At 42.1% G+C, this 20,664-nt stretch overlaps 1 protein-coding gene across 7 annotated transcripts in view; it reads left to right on the top strand.

Annotated features, from left to right (window-relative positions):
* REPS2 (RALBP1 associated Eps domain containing 2) overlaps positions 1-20,664 on the top strand; it is a 214,813-nt gene that overhangs the window by 156,179 nt on the left and 37,970 nt on the right. The gene's annotated exons all lie outside the window — the stretch shown is intronic.

Here is a 20,664-nt window from a genome sequence, read left to right as displayed (position 1 = left end):
TTTTATGAGGCTTAAACTGTAGTACCTAGGGGAGAAAACAAGGAAGCTTGGTTATATTTTAAATCTTTTATTTATTGGTAGCTCTGAGAAGAGATTTTATAAGATAGAAAGGTTTTGATTTAAAAATTTCATATTATTTAACTTGATAAATGGGCAAGACTAGATTATAATAAACACGAAAACATTCTGTTCCCTAAAAAGGAACACTGTTTAAAAAACTTCGTGGCCAGTGATGCCCTTTGAGGTTTTAAGTATGTAAGAGAAAAGCGCTTGTATGTTTGCAACTGTGCCCACAAAGGTATATATAGATCATTTCTACATACCCTAAAAGTGTGTCTTTTGTCAAGTGAGAGGGAGAAGGTATAGGTTTTTAGCATAAAATGCAGTTTCGCTGGCTCCTATTTCTACTAAGCACCATCATGATATGAACATGTGGATTAAGTTATACAAATGGGGCTCTGGAGTTAAGAAAAGGAATAAATTCAAAGAAACAGATCTTTTTATTTTTCGTACTATAGGTAAGATCAAGAAGGACCATGTGACTATATAAAGAATCAAATGGTTTGTGTTCTGTGTTTTCCTGGGGACGGGCTAGAGACAGGGCATGGTATTTTGGCTCTGCTCAGAGGAGGTGACACGTTTATTTATTAATTTTTTAAAAGACTGATTCATAACATAAATGACTAAACAGCAATTAGAGTGAACTGTTTCATATGGAGCAGCGTTAAAATGAGAGTTAAACTTGGTACCTCATGCTTTGCATAGAAACTGAATAAAATGCCATCTGCGGAGTGGCTTGCCCTGTAGGTTGCTTCTCTGCTAAGGGCCTGATTGGTACTCCAATAATTAAATCTGTTTCATAGTATTGATGCCATGCTACATTTCTTATGGCAGTAATCTTTCTAAAGAAAAGAGGTTTTTTGGTACATGGGGTAATCTTTCCAGTTTTATATTAGCACCACATTTGATGAATTGGGGCTCTTTGTAGACTAACGTGCTCACAATTTTCCTGTTTATACTACGAATTTCTTACAACGGCAGGTGCTTCTCGTTGGCAATGTAATGAATACTAAAATAGCACTGCAGAATGGATGCACTGTGAAGGAAGCATTTGATCAATACTCTTAAGCTTAGACCGAGAGGGCTTCGTGGAAGGGCTGAGATGACCAGTGAAGTGAGTTTTAAATGAGAACTTTGCTTTTCTGATGGCCGAAGGATGCAGACTATTACTGTAGAGAAAAAGCAAATGCAAAGAAACACGCATGCAAGAGATCCCCATTTGTTTGAGGAACTGTCTGAAATGTAGAAAGCTAGATTTTGGGGGAGAGAGATTTAGTGTTTAGAGGTGGGAATGAGGACCAGCGGCCTGCCCACTTGAGTCCCGGTGGTACCAGAGCTGGGGGAGAAGAAAGGCCCCCTGACAAGAGAGTTCTGTTGGGGGAGCAGTCCCTGAAGGGAGAACATAGGGTGTCAGTCCAGGGGTACTCACCCTTATGCACAGTGAAATCATCTGGGTGAGCTTTAAACCTACTGATGTCTGGGTCCCACCCCCAGGGAGGAGGCTCAGGCATTGGGAGTTTTAAGAAGCTCCCCACATGGTTCTGAAGTGCAGCCAGGATTGAGAAACACCGAATTAAGGCAAGAGAAGGAATGTTCAAGGAAGCAGTTGAGAATCTAGGGGATTTGTTGCTGGTATGCCCTGAGTTCTTTTTTTCTTTGAAGTTTATTTATTTTGAGATAGAAAGAAAGAGAGAGAGAGAGCAAAATGAGAATGAGCAGGGGAGGGGCAAAGAGAGAGGGAGAGAGAGAGAGAGAGAGAGAGAGAATCCCAACCAGGCTCTGCACAGTCAGCGAGGAGCTGGATGCGGGAATCAAACTCACAAACCATGAGATCATGACCTGAACCGAAACCAAGAGTTGGACACTTAACCGACTGAGCCACCCAGGCGCCCCTCATGGCTTTTTTCTTTATCAAGTTAAAACTCAGTGGGCATGCATCAAATATCACAAGATCTTTTGCTATAATACATGCACATGATCTCATACAATGTACGTTAGTCATCGAATCACCTTAATATATTGGCTATTTAGATAAAGCATATTTGTGAGCTTTCAAAGATTATAGCATCATCATTTTTACTCATCAATATATAAGTTTAGTCTATGTCAAGAGGTATTTTTCTATGTATTCATGTATTAGAAACTTAGTAATTATTCTGAATTTACAAGCCTATCACCTAAGATGCCACTTTCACTTTCTTTCAGAGTGTTACTCTGTTCTGTCTTAGGGTGCACGCTGCAGATGAGGTGAAAATCACAGTATGTTAATGAGTATTTCTGTAATTAAGAAAAGATCTAGGCCCAGGATTTCTCTTCATCTGTGATGATGGAAGGACATAGTGAAAGCTGTAGAACACTGCATGAATATGTCTGTGGTCTTATTCTTTGCCTGACTACTCTGTAGCTTGGTAGCCTTGTGGGAGTAAGCACATTCGTCTCACAGACCTACCATTGCCTCTTCTGTAAAATGTGAAGATTAAAGTAGATAGATCCTTCTCATTCTTAAGGTCTTAGATTCTGGTTGTATTCCTTTGTCCAAGAAAAATTTTGTTGCAAATATAGTCGGAACATCATAAAACGCAATTGAGGACAAGATAGTTTAGACTAATTTCTCCCTGCTTGCCCACACTGCTGAATACAATGGAAGGCCCTGGACGTAATAAACAGAGGACTTTGAAAGATGTAAACAGGAAAGTGGACTGGTTGAGGGCCTTAGGACTTGAGGAATGGCATGGTGGTGTGAGTTGCCTGAGTTAAAGAAAAAAGTCTCCCATGTGTCCTGCACTGGGTACTAGAGAAGCCTGTAGCCTGGAATTGCCAACAAGTGTAGACCAAAAGAAAACAAAGCCTTGAGAAAAGTCTACTGTCTAGCCAAAGGACTGGGAAAGGGGTAGCCAAGCTAGATAGAAACCTTTTTGACAATACCTGCCCTACCCCAGCCAGACACCATGGGTGCCCCTCCCTCTGGTGTCATCAGAGACCGATCTCGGAGTTTGGTCTCTTGTCCCTCGCCAGACAGCCTGGGTTGATACTTTTCTAGCTGGCAAACATGGTTTCAGCAGAGACCAAAGGGGTCTCCTAACCCTGATCTGATGGCATCAGGTGGCCTGGGGAGGCACTTTATAACCCCCGCTCCCCAGACAATGTCATTATAGACAGACATTCCCAGATAGGCAAAAACTCAAGGAGTTTGTGACGAGTAGACCTGCCCTATAATGAATACTGAAGAGTCCTCCAGGCTGAAATGAAAGGACACTAGACAGTACCTCGAAGCCATAAAAAGAAATGAAGAATGGTGAAGGTAGCTACATTGGTGAATAGAAAACCCAGTAGTGTTGATTTGTAGCTCGTCTTTTTTCCTTGCGAGTTAAAAGAAAAGTGCTTAAAACAATAATTACAGATCTATGTCAATGGGCCCACGTATATAAAGATATAATTTGTGACAATAATAATATAAGGGGCAGCAGGGCTATAAAGGAGTGTTGGTATACTTTTGACACTAAGTTGCTATTAATTCAAACTTGATTGTTATAAAGTTAAGACATTAATCCTTAGGCAAAAAAACCTAAAACATATAAAAAAGTATGAAAGTGAGAAGGTAATAAAAATGGTATACTAGAAAAAAAATCAGTTAATCATAAAAAGAGAAGTGATGGAGGAACTGAGGGACCAAACAGGTGTAAGACAGAAAACAAACAGCAAATGGCAAAAGTAAATCTTTCCTTATTAGTAATTACTTTAAATGGATAAAAATCTCCAAATAAAAGGCAGAAGGAGATGGATTTAAAAAATAATTCATCTATATGCTGTCTACCAGAGACTTCATTTAGATCCAGTGATACACATAGGTTGAAAATGGAAGAATGGAAAAAGATACTTCGTGCAAATAGTAACCAAAAGAGAGCCCGGGTGGCTGTAGTCACTTCAGACTAAATAGACTTAAAGATAAAAAACTGTTATGAGACCTAGAAGGACATTACGTATTGATAAAAAAGGGTCACTCCATTAAGATGGCAAAAAATTTAGAAGAATATACACACCTAATGACAGAGCCCCTCAAATATACAAAGCAAAACCCAACAGAATTAAAGGGAGTTACACATAGTTCTATACAATCTCACTTCTAATAATGGATAGAACAACTAGATGGAAGACCAGTAAGGAAATAGAGGACTTGAGGGGCACCTGCGTGGCACAGTCGGTTAAGCGTCTGACTTCGGCTCAGGTCATGATGTCACAGTTGGCGGGTTCAATCCCCGTGTCGGGCTCTGTGCTGACAGCTCAGAGCCTGGAGCCTGCTTCGGATTCTGTGTCTCCCTCTCTCTCTGACCCTCCCCTGCTCATGCTTTGTCTGTCTCTCTCAAAAATAAATGTTAAAAAAATTTTAAAAAAAGAAATAGAAGATTTGAATAATGCTGTAAATCAACTAGACCTAACAGACATCTATCTATAGAATGCTCCACCCAACAACAGCACAGTACACATTTTCCTCAAGTGCACATGGAACATTCTCCAGGATAGACCATATGTTAGGCCACAAAACAAGTCTCAATAAATTTAAGGAGAGTGAAATCATAGTAAGTGACCACGGTGGAATGAAACTAGAACTCAATAACAGAAGTAACACTGGAAGATTCACTAACATGTAGAAATTAGGCAACATGCTCTTAAAAAACCAGTGGGTTAAAGAAGAAATTGTAAGTGAAGTTAGAAAACACCTTGAGATGAATGAAAAGGAAAACCTGCCAAAACCTATGAGATGCAGGAATAATAGTACTAATAGTACTCTGGAGGAAATTTATAGCTATAACCACTTACATTAAAAAGAGGGATCGAAAATCAATAAGGTAACTTTACACTATAAGAAATGAGAAAAAGGAGAGCAAGCTAAACCCAAAGATGGCAGAAGGAAGGAAATGATGAAGAGGAGAGTTGCGATGAATGAAATAGAGAAAGGAAAACAATAGCAACATCATTGAAACTTGAAACTGGTTTTTTGTGGCCTCTAGTTAAAAATAAAAGGCTTTCTTTGAAATTAAAATCAGATTCTCATAAATTTATCTCTCGCTGTAGGTAGTGTTGTTTTGAATTTATCAAGGTTGAATATCCCCGTAGAATGACTCTGTTTTGCGTAAGGTGCTTTTTTCCCCTGTATTAACTTTGGCACAGTACATTTTGCTGTATGTTCCCTGTTTGTAGGATTGGTTTATAGATTACTCAAATTGCCAGCCAGAGCTCCAGGATGGTGTAACATGAAGACACAGTTGTGGTTTAAACCAGCCTCTGTTGATGGAATCTCGAGAGTTCTGCAGGTCCTCTTAATAGGGATTTATTAAAGGGAATTTGAAAGCTATTATCAAAACAGTTGGCATTGAATGAGAAATTAGAAAGGCAAAGGAAATTGCCATAGTGATAAGTTCAAGGAGAAGAGAAATAGTGATGAAGTACTCACATTGTGATAGTGGAGGAAAGATTAAGGATAAATCCCCCCTGTTTAAAAGAGCATGCATCGTTTTGCCAGCTATCAACAAATGCCATCAGCATTTATCCTGTTAACTAGTTCAAAAGAAAGGAAAAGTTCTATGATGACATTTATTTTAGTATTAATAAAAATAAAAACCAATACAGACAACATAAATGTTCAAGAAGACGCCTCTGGTTCAGGGTTATATATCTGCTTAATAGGATATTAGACATCTATTAAAATGATTACACGGAAAATACTGGGTAAGAGGGACAGCAGCTGAATACAGAAATGTTTCCTGATTGTACCACATAAAAATATTTAGTGGTCCTTTGATAATAAGGTGTTCTGCCTTCTCAGGGTAAGCTGGAACACCTCTGGATCACCTTTGCCATGGTTGGATTTTGAATTCTTTTCTCAGCATTACTGGTCCGTGTTCTCTTCCCAGTGGGCTTTTGAGGTTTTTAACTCCTCAGTGAATCTCTACGCTTATTGAGGGTCTAAAGGGGTCACTTAAGTAATTCATTTATAATTTACCTATCTCACCTTATGATAACTTGTTTATAGAAATACATTCTCTCTTTTGGGGGAGACTCTACATGAGTGGTAAATGTGTGAATTAGGGTGTCTGTGAAGGTCTCCAGACATTTCACTCTAAACTGTCAGGTATTGGGGTGCCTGGGTGGTTCAGTCAGTTGAGCATCTGACCCTTGATTTTGGCTCAGGTCATGCATGATGTCATGGTTTGTGAGTTCGAGCCTCTGTGCTGGCAGTGCAGAGCCTGCTTGGGATTCTCTCTCGCTTGCTCGCGCTCTCTCTCTCTCTCTCTCTCTCTCTCTCTCTGCCCCACCCCTGCTCACATGTACTCGCGTTCGCTTGCTGTCTCAAAATAAATAAACTTAAAATGTCAAGTGTTTACTGCTAAGCATGTGGAGGTAAACTGCTAAGTAATTGCTAATAGTTTAGATAGCTGTTTTTGGTGGGAAAATTATGTAGGTTTTCTTTTAAAGAGTTTCTCTTTCAATTGAGGTTTAGGAAAAAGGGAAAAACATTCTTAAAGGACAACTAGAATTTGAAGAAGTCACTCAAAGCTATATCAGAATCAAATGACTCTTGGAAGCTACTTTTACACACCATGCTGTCAGAACTTTTAAGACATGTAATACTGCATAATCATATAGTTGTGAGCTTCAAATAAACTGTTTGCTGAAATCTAGCTTGTAGTAGTTTTTTCTTTTTCTTTTTTCCCCCCACCTTCAATTTTTTTTTTATCCATGTTCTCTGGAGAGTATACTCTAATTGCCCTTTCTCTTAAATGATAATTTTGCATTGTGCAGAATTCCAGGTTGAAGTTCATTTTCCTTCAGTGTTTTGAATGTATTACCTCCTCCTTTTCTGGTGTTTATTGTTATTGCTGCTGAGAATTCTGTTAATCTATTGTTTCCTTTGGATTGACTGTTTTTTCTCTAGGATGGCTTTTAAAACTTTATTTTCAATATTCTGTGTTAATTTCACTGATGTGTCTAAGCATAGATTTAAATTTATTTATTCCAGGTGACTCTTTGTGTGCATTTTCCATCTGGAAAACCATGTATTCAAATTTGGAATATTCTTAGTCATATCACTGCAGGTTATGATTCTATGCTTACTCTGTTTTCTTCTTGAAGTCCGGTTAGCTAGGTTTCTTTGTCTGTCAATACACCTTTTATTTCTAGTAATGTCTCTTTTATCTTTTTATGTCATGATCCCTCTAGGCCCTGGATGAAACCTTCATCTTCCAAATTAATCATTCTTTTGTGTAACTGTGTATGATTCCAAGTTTTATAGTCCATTCTTGTTTATATCAATCTGTTCTTGTTTCACTTCTCCCAATTTCTGTTTCATACTTGTCTGGTTTTTTTAAGGATGCATTTTCTACTTTTAACTGGGAAAGGATTTAAGCATGATTATTTTGAAGTTATTTTCTACTTGATTTGTTTTCTTTTTTGTCAAGAGGCAAATTCATCCCCTCCCTCCCTCCCTCTGTCTCTCTCTGTCTCTCTCTCTCTCTCTCTCTCTCTCTCTCTTTCTCTCTCTTTCTCTCTTTCGGCTCTTCTTCTTACTATTGGGTTTTTTCTTCATGCTTTTGGAAATTTGTTTAGCAGTCTTATTTTGAATTGGAGTTTAAATTTAAATTTCATTCTCAGTTCTTGGAGCTCCTCCCCGTCCAGCAGTTCATTGGCGTCCAGCAGTTCGTTGGCCAACCACACCCCGTGGTCCTGCACTCGTGGGCCTCCAGTGTAAGGCCAGTTCTTATACTCGATGCTCAGCACTTGCGTCTGGTGCAGATGTCAGAGATGGTGCAGATGGCACCAGGCGGTGGCTTAGCCTGAGACCAGGCTGCGATGCTATATGTGCTTCCGCTCCCTTTCCTAAGGAGGCAGTATGGAGCACCTTCGCAGACTTCATCCTGGTTTTGCAGCTTTACAGGTAGCAAAGCGCCACCTTAGCCTCTGGCTTCAGGAAATGAACTTGGCGCCAGTCCTTTGCCTCATAGAGGACATTTAAATACCTGTGAGCTCTCAGTTGCCTCTACCTGCTTCCGAACACTCAGCCTGGCCAACCGCTTTGTGATTTGGCCCCATAGGGATCTTGACCTTGCTTCTGAGTGTGTCTGAGTCTTTTTTTTTTTAAACATTTATTTATTTTTTTAGAGACAGAGAAAGAGCATGAGCGGGGGAGGAGCAGAGAGAGAGGGAGACACAGAATCTGAAGCAGGCTCCAGGCTCTGAGAGCCTGGCACGGGGCTTGAACTCACAAACTGTGAGATCATGACCTGAGCTAAAGTCGGATGCTCAACCGACTGAGCCACCCAGGCGCCCCTAAGTCTTTTTTAATTTTAACACTTTTTATGCTCATGCACTCACATCTGTCCTTGCATGTAATTTTACAGCATAAGAAGTTGAGATTCAGAAAGTGAAAGCGAGTTCCTTGGAGCCTCACAGCTAGTGAGTGACAGAGCTAGGTAGCTATTGTGAAGAGTGGAGCTGGGAAGGGTTTCTGAGGACGTACTAGAAATTTAATGATAAATGTTTAGAGAGAGAGAAAAATCACTCATTGCACATCACAAAAATTAACTATAGATTTGCTAAGCAAAAGTTAGTGAGAGTCTCCACTCTCCATGCCCACGAATAATTTTCTTTTTTCTTTTTTTTAAGTTTTTTAGAAAGTGATTTTATTTTATTTTTGAGACAGAGACAAAGCACAAGCGGGGGAGGGGCAGAGAGAGAGGGAGACACAGAATCCGAAGCAGGCTCCAGGCTCTGAGCTGTCAGCACAGAGCCTGATGTGGGGCGTGAACCCACAAACCGTGAGATCATGACCTGAGCCAAAGTTGGATGCTTAACCACCTGAGCCATCCAGGCACCCTCGAATAATTTTCTAAAAATGAAGTATTTCCATACACTCAGTGAAAATGCTGAAGTGCTTTTCTTAGTGCAGACTTACATTTATCTTGGCCAAAATAGCCTTCACACTTTGGTCAGTGGACTATTTTTGGGGTAGCAAAAGGCCAAGTGTAGCTTATTCTGCTTTTTAAAAGGAAACAAAAAGGCAGAACTTCTGCATAATGAATAATTATATATAGTGGCTATATGTCAGATGCTCTTTTAAGTGCTCGACATTCACTCACTTAATCTTCATAACAACCGTGTGTGATGGGGTCTGTTGCTGTTCTCGTTTTGCAGATAAGTAAACCAAGGTGTGCAGAACTTGAGGATTTCTTCAAGGTATGCACAGCAAGTAGGAATTAATGCTTTGATTCTGACCCTGGCTATCTTGCCTCAGTGTACCGGTTCCTCCTACTGTGCTATACTATCCAACCGTATCTCAGAATTATTTTCTTAACCTGTCTTTTCTTTTTTTGTTGTTGTTTAAAGTTTCTTTCTTTCTTTTAGTAATCTCTGCACCCAACATGGGGCTAGAACTCACAACCCCGAGACCGAGAGTTGCACGCTTTTCCACCTGAACCAGCCAGGCGCCCCTTAACCTATCTCTTCTTAACAATTGAGTTGACAGTTATCTTTATCAGGGATACACTTTATATTATGAACCCTCTTACCGAATTAGGTTTACCACACCTCTAGGAGCTTGTGTCCTTTCTTAGCCCCCCCCCCCCCTTTACTGTATTGTGCTCATGGTATTGTTGTGTAAAGCTTTCTTTGCTGGCATCATTCCTCTGGAGATGCCATGAGTTCATCTAGTCAGTTCGTCAGGTGTTGATGGAATATGCTTACAGTAGGCCCATGCTTTGCCGAGTACTATGACGACACAAAAATTGCGATAGGCTTCTTATCCTGTAACTCCTTCATCTTTCCTCACCGTTTGAAGGCAGTCATGCCTAACACCATCCATTTTATGGTCTCTCCTGATGGGTATATGTATCCTTTTAAATCCATTTTCTCATGCTGTATTGTCAAGCGATAGCTGAGTGCCATATTTCCTTGAACTAACAAGCTAGCCCAGTTTTCCCCTGGGGGTCAGTTATGGTTGGTTTCTAGGTTCCTAAACAATGGAATCCTTATTTCTTTTCTCTGTCCTCCTTACCACACAGTGACAAAAACCAAGAAGCATTCCTCTGTGCTGTGTGTCAGGGAAGGAGCGGGTATGGAAGTGGGGCAGGATGGAAGGGTGTCCAGATGTGCTATGGTGTTAATAGGAAAGGACAGTGGAAGACAACTAGGAGTCAGGCCCGGGGAGCCAGTAGACAGAGTAGTTAAGAACATGGGCTCGGGTTCAAATCTTATCTCTGCGTCTTACTGGCTGTGTATCTTTGGGCAAGTTATTGAGTCTCTCTGTCTCAGTTTCATCATGTGTAAAGTGGAGACAGTGGTAGTGTCTGCTTTCATAGGGTTGTTAAAACGATTAAATGAGGTCGTATCCGTGAAGCACTCAGAGTGGTGCCTGGCATATAGTCAGGTCTCATTGACAAGTAGCCGTTATGATTATTATCACTCCAGGCCCAGCAAAGCAGAAGCAGGTTCTAGTTGGCAAACGGAGAAACAGACTCAGGGTAACCAGAAATTAGTGGCCAGTCCTTAGCACAGAATGAGTGCTAAACTGGCTTACAAAACCACTTATAGTAGAATGGCATTCTTGCCCACTTCTGTGACCTCTCATGGGCTGGCCCTCTGCCTAGGTCAGGGGTCAGCAGACTATACCCTGCAGGCCAAATCTAGATCATTGCCTTTTTCTGTAAATCATGGAAACATGAAGGAGAAGAATCGATGCAAAGACAGGTCCTCATAAGCCTTTTAACCCACTATCTCCTAACTCAAGGGTCATGATGCCTATATTTATAGTTTGCAGCTTTGCCTTGAGGACTTTTATCAACCAAGATGCTCTTTCAGAGTTTACTAGCAAAACCTGGAGAAAATATTCTTTATTCATCTGGCAGCTTCGGAGACTTGCTATGGGTGGGCTTTCATAACTTTATGTTTCTCAGTCCTCACTAGAAGAAACCAGAGTAAGGGTGTACCTTTAAGGTGAGAAAGAGGGAAGGAAAGAGCCTGTCCAGGAGAAACAGGATAAAGAGTTTCTTTTTTTCCCCCATCTCTTCCTGAATACGCTGTTCTGTTCAGCAAGTTCTGTAGGTATCACCTCCTGATGTGTTGGTAAGCCTTCTCTCTGAAAAAAAGAAAAATCTCTACTCCACAGTCTGTGTTGTAAATACTCCCACTGTGACTGATCACAGGTGGGGTTGGGAGGTGACGTGTGTCATCAGCTTGCTGGTACTAGTGCGCTGCATAGTCGACGGCGTCACTTGCTGCTGAATCCTTATATTAGGGATTCTCTGCGCCAGACAAGAGCTGTTTGTTTGTTTGTTTTTAGTCTAGGGCACTGTTTCAGCCCAGTCGTAAAATGTGCTGTTAGAAATGGGACAATATTTTTGAAGTCGCTAGAGATGGCGCTTCCCTCTTGTTTTACATTTAACTTGTGCCACTAGGTGGCACTTTAAGGACATTATAGGAAATTGGCTCTACTGGATTTATTTTTTAACTTTTTTTATTGAAGTATAACATGCATATTGAAAAGTGCCCATTGAGTGTGCAGCTGAATGAATTTTCACAAGCTGAACACATGTGTATAATCAGCATTCAAATCAAGAAACAAAATATTACTAGGACCCCAGAAAGCCTATCTTAGGCTATTTTTCCAGTTACCAGTCCTTTGTAGGGTTACCGCTATTCTGACTTCTAACAGCATAGATCAGTTTTACCTATTTTTTACCTTATATAAGTGGAACCATGCAGTATATACTCTTGTGTCAGGCTTCTTTGGCTTAAAAGATGTGTGATTCATTCACATTGTTGTGTGTAATTTTAAATCACTGCTGTATAGTATTCCATTATGTGTGCAAAGGTATCACTATTTTCTACTGTTGATGGACATTTGGGTAGTGTTCAGATTTTGGCACTTATGAATAATGCTGTGCACATTCACGTACAAGTTTTTGAGTGGATGTATGTTTTCATTTCTCTTGGATGTATGCCTACAGTAGAATTGCTGGGTCATAGGTTAGGCCTATGTTCAGCCTTCGTGGGTACTGCTGAACAGTTTTATAAAGTGTTTGTACTGATTTATGCTCTATCAACAGTGTGCCTGTTCCAGTTCCTACATTCTCATCAATACTGAGTTTATTTTATGACTGGCTCCTAACTCTTATATAATTTTTATAGTTCCCTCTCTCGCCAGCTATTTCTAATTGAAATTTTTAAAAGCCACCTTCTTCTGATGGACATAGCTCATGCAGGAAGAGCTATGTCAACCCAAAAGAGGGCATTAATCACAATCTAACTATGAGCTATCACTAGTTAGAAGAGAAGTGGTTCACACACTCGATTACTAATACAGAACAGTAGAACTGGGAGTGGTATTCAAAATTTTAAGTGTGGTAAAATATCAAGTGAGGCTAGGGCTTTGAGGCACTTTGGAATTTTTATATGCTTTTTGTATTGTTTCCCGGACCTATTATGTCAGGGCTGGGGAACCAGCAAAAGGAATTTCTAAAGGCCTACTATCTAGACGCCTTTGAATTGTGATGGTGGTGCTGCCCGTTTAAGTAAGCATCTGTTTAGTATGGCAAGAGGTATGCATATGGCATCTTTTGTCACCCTTAGTCATTGGGAACCATGAATCTCAAGAGAACCCTGTCGTGTAGATCACCTTACCTATGTGGTCCGTGTTGTCAACTCTGCAGATCGCATTGTCATATATGGCTTTAGGAGTGTGATGAGTAGGGAGTGAGGCTCAGACTTGACTCAGATTTCTGTTCTATTACTAGAAATTGGAAATAGAAGACCAAAACCCCAGGCGTAGTCAAGATATTTATCTTTTAGACCAAAATAAAGCACCCATGGTCCTTTAGTTCTAACAGTAAGTCTGTTTTATGGCGTTGTCTGTAATCCAGTGGATTCCAAAAATTCCCAAGAGACTGTGCTATGTGACTGCTGTATCCAGGGACTAGTTGCCCATTCTGGTTACTGATTATCCACTTCTAGAGTAGTTGTCCCTGAGCTCCTCTGTCAGTGTTCATCTGGGTGTGTCCCTGGTGTTGGGTTGGCCAGCTCTAGGGGCCACCAGAGATGTTCAGTGTAAGCTGCCCGAGATGTCTGTGCTGAAGCAGCCATGAAATCTGTAAAGGCTTTTATTTTTAAAAACTTCTTCCCTTCACTATTGGTAGCAGCAACATCCAGTGGCACAAATTTGGATTGTGGGTAGCCTGCTCTATGGGATCTGTGTATAATCTAAACTGGAGTCAGCACTTTCTCAGTGTAAGTTTTCATCTTTTGGCAAGAGAGTAAGAGTCCTTTATGTTGAATTGGCTGCTATTTGCAGGTTGCGGAATCTTTGAGTGGGAAACCAATTGTATATTTACTCTTAATTATGATAGTAGCTGCCATTACTGAGCAGTTATTATGTTACTGTGCTTAGCACTCTAGATAGCTATTTTGCTTAATCTTACAAATGCTAGGAGTTAGGTGGATTATCCCCTAGTGCAGATGAAGAAACTGTGGCCCAGAGAGGTTAAGTGCATGCCCGGGGGGTTATATACCCAGCAAGTGCAAACCCTGGATCGATTCCAAAGCCTCTGCCCTGTAACCGATGTGCTCCATGGCTCCAGTTACTGTAGGATGAATTCTTGACTTGTCCAGTGGAACACAAAACAGTATTGAGTTCATTACTAGCTCATTCCACACATTGATCCGAGGACCTGCTGTGTGCTGCCACTCTGCTTAGGCACTGGGAGAAGGATAGTGAAGCAAAGCACAGATCCTGCCTTCCACATGTGTATGCATCAGCCCCATTTCTGTCTCTCATAGGTGGCTGGGGTCGTGGATTTTAGTAATCATTCTTGCAGAGAAATTCAGTTTTTTGGACCCTCTCTCTGAAACCGATTGTGGAATGACGGGGTTTGCTGTGGCCAGTGTGCTCCTGGCCACTGGTTCTGCATCTTCTATTTCTGGGTGTGACCATGTGGCTTTTCTAATGTGCCCTTACCTAGCAGAGATGGAGGTCCAGTGAAAGGTAGGCACCGAATGAATACCAGTGGGATGCTGGGGATTCCCTAGAGGCCATGGCACAATCGTCTGCTTATCTGCCTAGAACTTAGCTGCTGCCTTTGTGATTCCCAGTCTTGGAAGCTGCCTGGATTCTTGGGGAATAAATGAAATTTGAGTTTCTTTTTCTAATCTGTCAGTAGCATGAATATTACAAAGCTTATAAAATAACTTCACCAATTACCCCACCTTAGCGACGAGTTCTGCAATTAGACTACTTTTTAAAAAGATTTGATTTATTTTCTCAGTTTTATTGAGAAGTAATATCACTGTGTAAGTTTAAGATGTATAGTGTGATGGTTTGATAAACATATATTATGAAAGATTACCACAATAGGTTCAGCTAACATCCATCTTCTCATATAGATAAAATAAAAACAAAGAAGAAAAGAAAGGAAGAAGTTTTCTCCTTATGATGAGACCTCTTAGGATTTACTCTCTTAATAACTTCCTATACATCGTACAGCAGCATTAGCTGTGGTCACCATGCTGTGCAACACATCCCTCTTCTCTTAGAACTGGAAGTTGGTGCCTCTCGATCACCTTTCTCTAATTCCCTTTCTCCCCCTTCCCCCGATTTTGTTTTGTTGCAAATTTGACATTTATTTAAGATTTTATTATTTTAAAGTAATCTCTACACCCAACATGGGGTTCAAACTCATAACCCTGAGATCAAGAGTTGCATGTTCCACAAAGTGAGCCAGCCAGGCACCCTGCAAATTTGCAGTAAGTAAAAATCTTATTGCTGAAGATTTTGCCCACCTTTCATTATTTATTTATGAAATCATATGGCAGACAGCCCTATTTCCTTCATGGTAAATGGACAAGAAAACACTTTAGCCTAGTTCGTTTTTGAGGCAGCACCTGTGGCCTTTTTCACACTAGGACCTTGGAGACTTAGAAGAGTTTGGGCCATCGATGGTCCCCAGTTGGTCTGGGCTGGCTACATAAAAATTACCCAGGGAGCTTGTTAAAATAGAAGTTTCTGGGATGCCTGGGTGGCTCAGTCGGTTAAGCGTCCGACTTCGGCTCAGGTCATGATCTCACAGTTCGTGAGTTCGAGCCCCGCGTCGGGCTCTGTGCTGATGGCTCTGTGCTGATGGCTCGGAGCCTGGAGCCTGTTTCAGATTCTGTGTCTCCCTTTCTCTCTGCCCCTCCCCTGCTCATGCTCTGTCTCTCTCTGTCTCAAAAATAAATAAACATTAAAAAAATAATTAAAAAAAAAAAAGAAGTTTCTAATGCTCCACCCCTAGGAGATTCTAATTAGGGAAGTCTGGAGTAGTATCTAAAAGTCTGTAATTTATAAAAAATTCCCTAATAATTCTCCTGTGCAGCTACATTTGGGAACCACTGGACATAGAAGGTCTAGAACAAACAGAATTGAGTTGGGAAGAAATTTCTGGTGTGTTTGAAGATTCAGGTAATACTTACGTGCCTGGAGCCAGTTCCATATGGGCAAACTAATGCAGTTATGATGCAGAGGTAAATTGGAACCGGATGATGGAGGGTCTTTTAACTGGCCGAGTGTCCCTAAGGCCTGTGGTGCTATGCCATAGACCTTACAGACCAATTGAAAGGCTTTTAGGAAAAAGTGTTTTGATGAGAGAAGGTGTTTCACAAAATTAGTTCCTCAGTGTGTGCGGGGTACACTGGACTGAGAAAAAACTGAAGGCTAGAAAAAGACCCAGTACAGTTTTTGCAGCGGCCCAGGTAGGAGGTGGAGTCAGCACGTGGACTCAGATGGGAGCTGTAGGACCTTCGCAATGCTAGCCTGCCCGGTCCAGGCAGGAATCTGGGACATGTTGTTTTAAGCTACTTTAAACAAACCGGTAATTTATCAGTGTTGTGTTCATCTGCTTTAGCTCTTATAAGGAGTGGTTTTGTTGTGTTTGTGTCCAGGAGCTTTTAAAGGAAGCCCAGTAAATTAATTCCTACAGAGAAGGAGTTGGCAGCAGCCAGAGCTGCTGTTGCGAGGAAGGCGGGAGGAAGGGAGAAATGAAGGTGGGCCTTTCCTGCCAGGCAGCAACCCCATCCTCACCCTGCCTCTACACTCTTGGGGAAACGCCCCAGAGCTAGACCTGCTGACCACAACGAAGACGACCACAGCGGGGCAGAATGCCCCTCTCAAAGGATTAGGTGTGGAATGTGGCATTTGGCCTTGAGGTCAAATGGAATAGTTTTCCTTTGTTCTCTAAAACCCAACCTGTAGGTCATTGTTTCCCAAGGTGTGTTCCACAGAACGTTAGTTCCGCTGGATGTTAATAGGAGTTACATGAGAATAAGAAGTCGAAGCCCAATAAGTTTGGGAACTGCTGGGTTAAGTAAGCCAAAGCAGTGGCTTCCTTTACCTCATGGGATCTCAGAGTGTGTGTGATGTGCAGTGTGCTCTGTGAATTTCTAGGAGGGAGAGAGACTGTGCAGTGTTCCCTAAACTTTTTTGTAGGTTCTTTTTCCTCTCTGCCAGGGGCTGACAGACTGGCCCACAGGCTAAATGTATCCCACCCACATGTTTTTGTAAAGTTTATTGGAACAGGGTCACACCCATTCATTGTGTTGTCTTTAGCTGCTTTAGCACTGGAGAGCAGAGTTGCACATTTGCATTGGAGACACAGAGACCAAATGGCCTGTACAACTGAAAATATTTATTACCTTGCTCCTTACAGAAAAACTTTTCCTATCCCCGTCCAGGCAACTGATAGAACTGGTGTTCCCTGGAACCCCTATTTGAGAGATACTGCCTTAAGATATAGGTGGGTTGTTCTAGCACTGCTTGTGATGAGTCTGCTTAATTTTATTCAGCTTTTATGCTGCCATCTATCTTTTCCTCGCTTTAAACTATTTTCTCTCAACCATTATCCACTGTTGAAGATCAAAATCTGGCTCCCATGTGTCATTGTTCTTTCCTTTGACTTATCACATTCCATCAGTCACCAAGGATGTATTCAATCTCAAGCTAAATAGCTCTCAAATCTGCCTATCCCCACTCCCACCAGATTGCTTTAAGTGACCGTCATCTCTTGTCTTGTTTTCATTTTTGGGCTTTTAAGTGAATTGCCCCAAGATGGGTTCCTTTTAATCCATTTTACTCACTGAATTCAGAGTAATCTTTCTAAAATGCAAATCTAGTCTCATCACTTCCCTACTTAAAATCTTTCCATGCCCCCTTCCACCTATGGCTCTCTGGATAAGCTCCAAATCCTCAACATGGATGTATCAGCCAAGATCTGGTGGGGAAAACAGAAACCATTCTAGGTATGTCACCCTGGAAGAGATTTCATTTAAGGAATTAGATACTTAAAGAATTAGATTGCTAGAGGAGCAAAGATGAGGGAAGGCCACCAGTCAGGTTGGCCAGAATTTTCTGAACCTTAAGACTTTGCAAGAACTAAAGGAAACAGCTGGAGATGCTCAGGCTGCCCGCAGCATCTAAGTAACGGTTTGTGGGGAAATGCCCGAGGCCACTACAAGATCTTCCGGCGGCTGAGCCCCATGCTTTTCTTTCCACCACTGCCAGAGGAGCAGTAACACAGCTTCTTTTCTTTCACCTTCTTGGTTTAACATGAGTGACTCTCAGAGTCAACAAGGAGCATTATTGAAAGGGGATTTTATAAATATTGTTCCCAGGCTTCTACCCCTGCAACATAGGGAAGACGACGCAAGTGGGGGAATGGTGCTGAGTAGCTACTAGACCATCTGGGACAGTGATCTCTAAGACCACGTGCGATCCACTGCACTGTTGTTCTCCAGCTGTAGTGCTCTCCTTCTTCTCTACTGTTCACCCTTATTCCGCCCTACTAGACTCCACATTTCAGACTTATGAGAATGGGTGTTTTTGGAGCCTAAAACAGGTGACATTTATTGTCTCGTAGTTTCTGTGGGTTAGAGATTAAGGAGAAAGTAATCTGGTGGTTCTGGCTTATGGGGTCTCATTAGGCTGCAGTCAAGATGTCAGCCAGGACTGCAGTTAACTGAAGGCTCGACTGGGGCTGGAAGATCTACCTCTAAGATGGCTCTCCCACATGGCTGTCGGTGGGAGGCCTTAATTCCTTGCTACATGGGCCCCTTGTTAAGACTGCTTGAGTGTTCTCACAACATGGCGGCTGACTTTTTCCAGAACAAGTGATCTGAGAGAGAAACCAAGGAGGAGCACATCAGAAGGCTTTAACTCTCCTATTCTGGGAGCAGTTTGTCTGGTGTCTCAGGTCTAGTTCCCTAGAAGTAGAACATGAGTGTTATTTTGAAAGTGATACATGATGTATACAAAATAAATATCTGTGTAATTAAATAGCTAAACAAATGCTACTTCTGGTGGACAATGCTTAGCCTTCCTGGCCCTGTGTCCATTTCTGGGGGGCCAGCTGAGCAGGGTCTATACTGTCCTATCCGCCATAGGAATGGGCAAAGCCCCAGAACAGATCTCCATGTCCTGAGTGGCAGTACCTTCCAAGTGCACATGACTTAAACAGGCTTTTCATTGCAAGATGAGAAAGAAAATATATGTCTCATTTGTGGATAGGGCAGTATCGAAATTAAAATATGAGATATATATTTTTAAAAGGAACCTAAGCTTGAGTTTCAGCGAGCTCTTGGCGAAAAGTACATTTTCCTGCCTTGCCACATCCTGGCTGGGTACGTGTTACACAGTGAACCGTGAGGGAAGGACTGCCATTTGTACTAGTAATTGTAATCCAAATACTTGTCTCTTTTACAAGATTCAGGCGTTGGGTTTCAGTTCAGACCTTCAAAACTTTCAGACAAGGGCCTATTTTCCATATTGATAGAGTTGTTCCCTACTTTCTTCAATATGTGCAGGAAAAGGGGAGCTGCTGAGGTCCCCCTGTTTTCATGGGTTATCATTCTCTCCAAGTTGTTACCTTAGAAAAGTCTGAAGAAATAGCAACGAAATCTTCCAGGTTTGTTCTGCTTTCCAGCTGCTAAGCCTTACCCTGTTTTCTTGAATGCAAGTGAAATTGTTTATTGTGAAGAGGGGCTTTTGTACCTCTAAATCCCATCTTTGTTTTTGTTTGTTTGTTTTTATCACAAAGCTTGTTTTCTTTCCTCGTCTCTTTTCCTGGGATAATTTCTGGCTCTGGTGAACCTCTGCCTTTCCAGGACTTTCTTGATCCCCGTGTTCCAGGCTCCTCACAAGATTTCACTCCCCTGAATGTTCAGTAGATGGACCCATTTAGAATCAGTCATGGAGTGGTGACAGGCCCTCTTGGTGTTCCTCCTAAGGAGATCGGTGGTTAGATTGTGCCCGACGTGACACCCAGGAGTGGTTTGTTCCCTGTGGTAGAGCTAGAAGACCTAGTCTTTGTATACAATTTCAGAAGGTAAACCCGTGAATGGAAAAAATTGTCAGACGCTTAAAACTGTTCTTTCATCCTTCCCAACTCCCACAACATTCCTGTTTTTAGAGATGTTTAAGAGAGTGTGGAGGCAGTGACAGTGACGTTCTACTCCTTTTGCTGTGCTCAGAATCCTTATTTTTGTTGAAAAGAGGGTTCGATTTATCATTTCCCTCAATGTTACTACAAGAGGGAGACTGCTCATCTCCCCAGGAAAGGGAGCATTAGGGCGAGCACTCCTTTGCCTGATAATGGAGGGGACCTGAGCAGTTGAAAGGTGAGGAGACTGGCCTCTGGCTCCTTTTCCCTGGAGGGACGTGCCAATGCGTACCTGCGCTCCTGCAGGGGCTTGTGTGCGTTCGCTTGAGGCCAGGACATTCACGTTCCAAGCAATAGATCTGCGGGTGGAGGGCAAGAAGGGACCTCAGGTCCAAGTTGTGTTCTTCTGCACAGGTCACGGGAAGCCCTGCATTTGGGAGGTTATTGGGCCCTCACTCACCCCTTAATGAAGCTGACATCAGGCTCGCGGATGTTGAAGCAGGACATTATTTGTCAGAACCCAAGGAAGGCGGGTGAACGCTTGGAATCCCCGTGCTCCTGACAAGGAATGGCTCCCGGATGGCTTCGCTCAGATGTTGCCTGGGTGTTTTAAACCCGGTATGGGTAAAAATGAGCTTGCCTTACACCTGCTTCTCTCACAGTTCCTGTCTTGGGGACAGGCCTCTGGTGTTCTCGTGGCATGCTAAGCTGGTGTTCTGGGTTCCGGAGCCTCCTTTCTTACCATCCCCGTGCATTGCCCCAGTAGCTGGCAGCACCCTGAGACTCAGGTCTCACCCAAGTCTTTGTTGACCCGCAAGGCCTGGGTGTGCCTGGAGCCCCCATACTTCCTCACCATAGTCTGGAATTCCACCGAAGCATGCTTGCCCAGTCGTTTCTGTGCCTTTTCCATTAGACTTCAAGCTCCTTGTAAGAAAGGTCTGGGTATCATTTATCTTGAATACCAGCTCTAGCACAAGACTTGCCTGCAGTAGCTGTTCAATACATATTTCTTGAATGACTTACCAGTCAGGCCCGAGAGTACCTGAGGCCGTATTGCATAGTCGTCACAAGCCCAGCATCGGAACCTGAGGCCTGGGTTCAGACTCGGCTGTTTGTGTGATCTTGGGTGAGTTCCTCAACTTCTTGATCATCAGTT

Source organism: Panthera pardus, unplaced genomic scaffold, assembly GCF_024362965.1.
Source record: "Panthera pardus isolate Hobbes unplaced genomic scaffold, ASM2436296v1 HiC_scaffold_27, whole genome shotgun sequence".
Classification (NCBI taxonomy): Eukaryota; Metazoa; Chordata; class Mammalia; order Carnivora; family Felidae; genus Panthera; species Panthera pardus.
The sequence above is the reverse complement of the archived record's forward strand: the minus strand, read 5'-3'. Positions and strand labels throughout refer to the sequence as shown.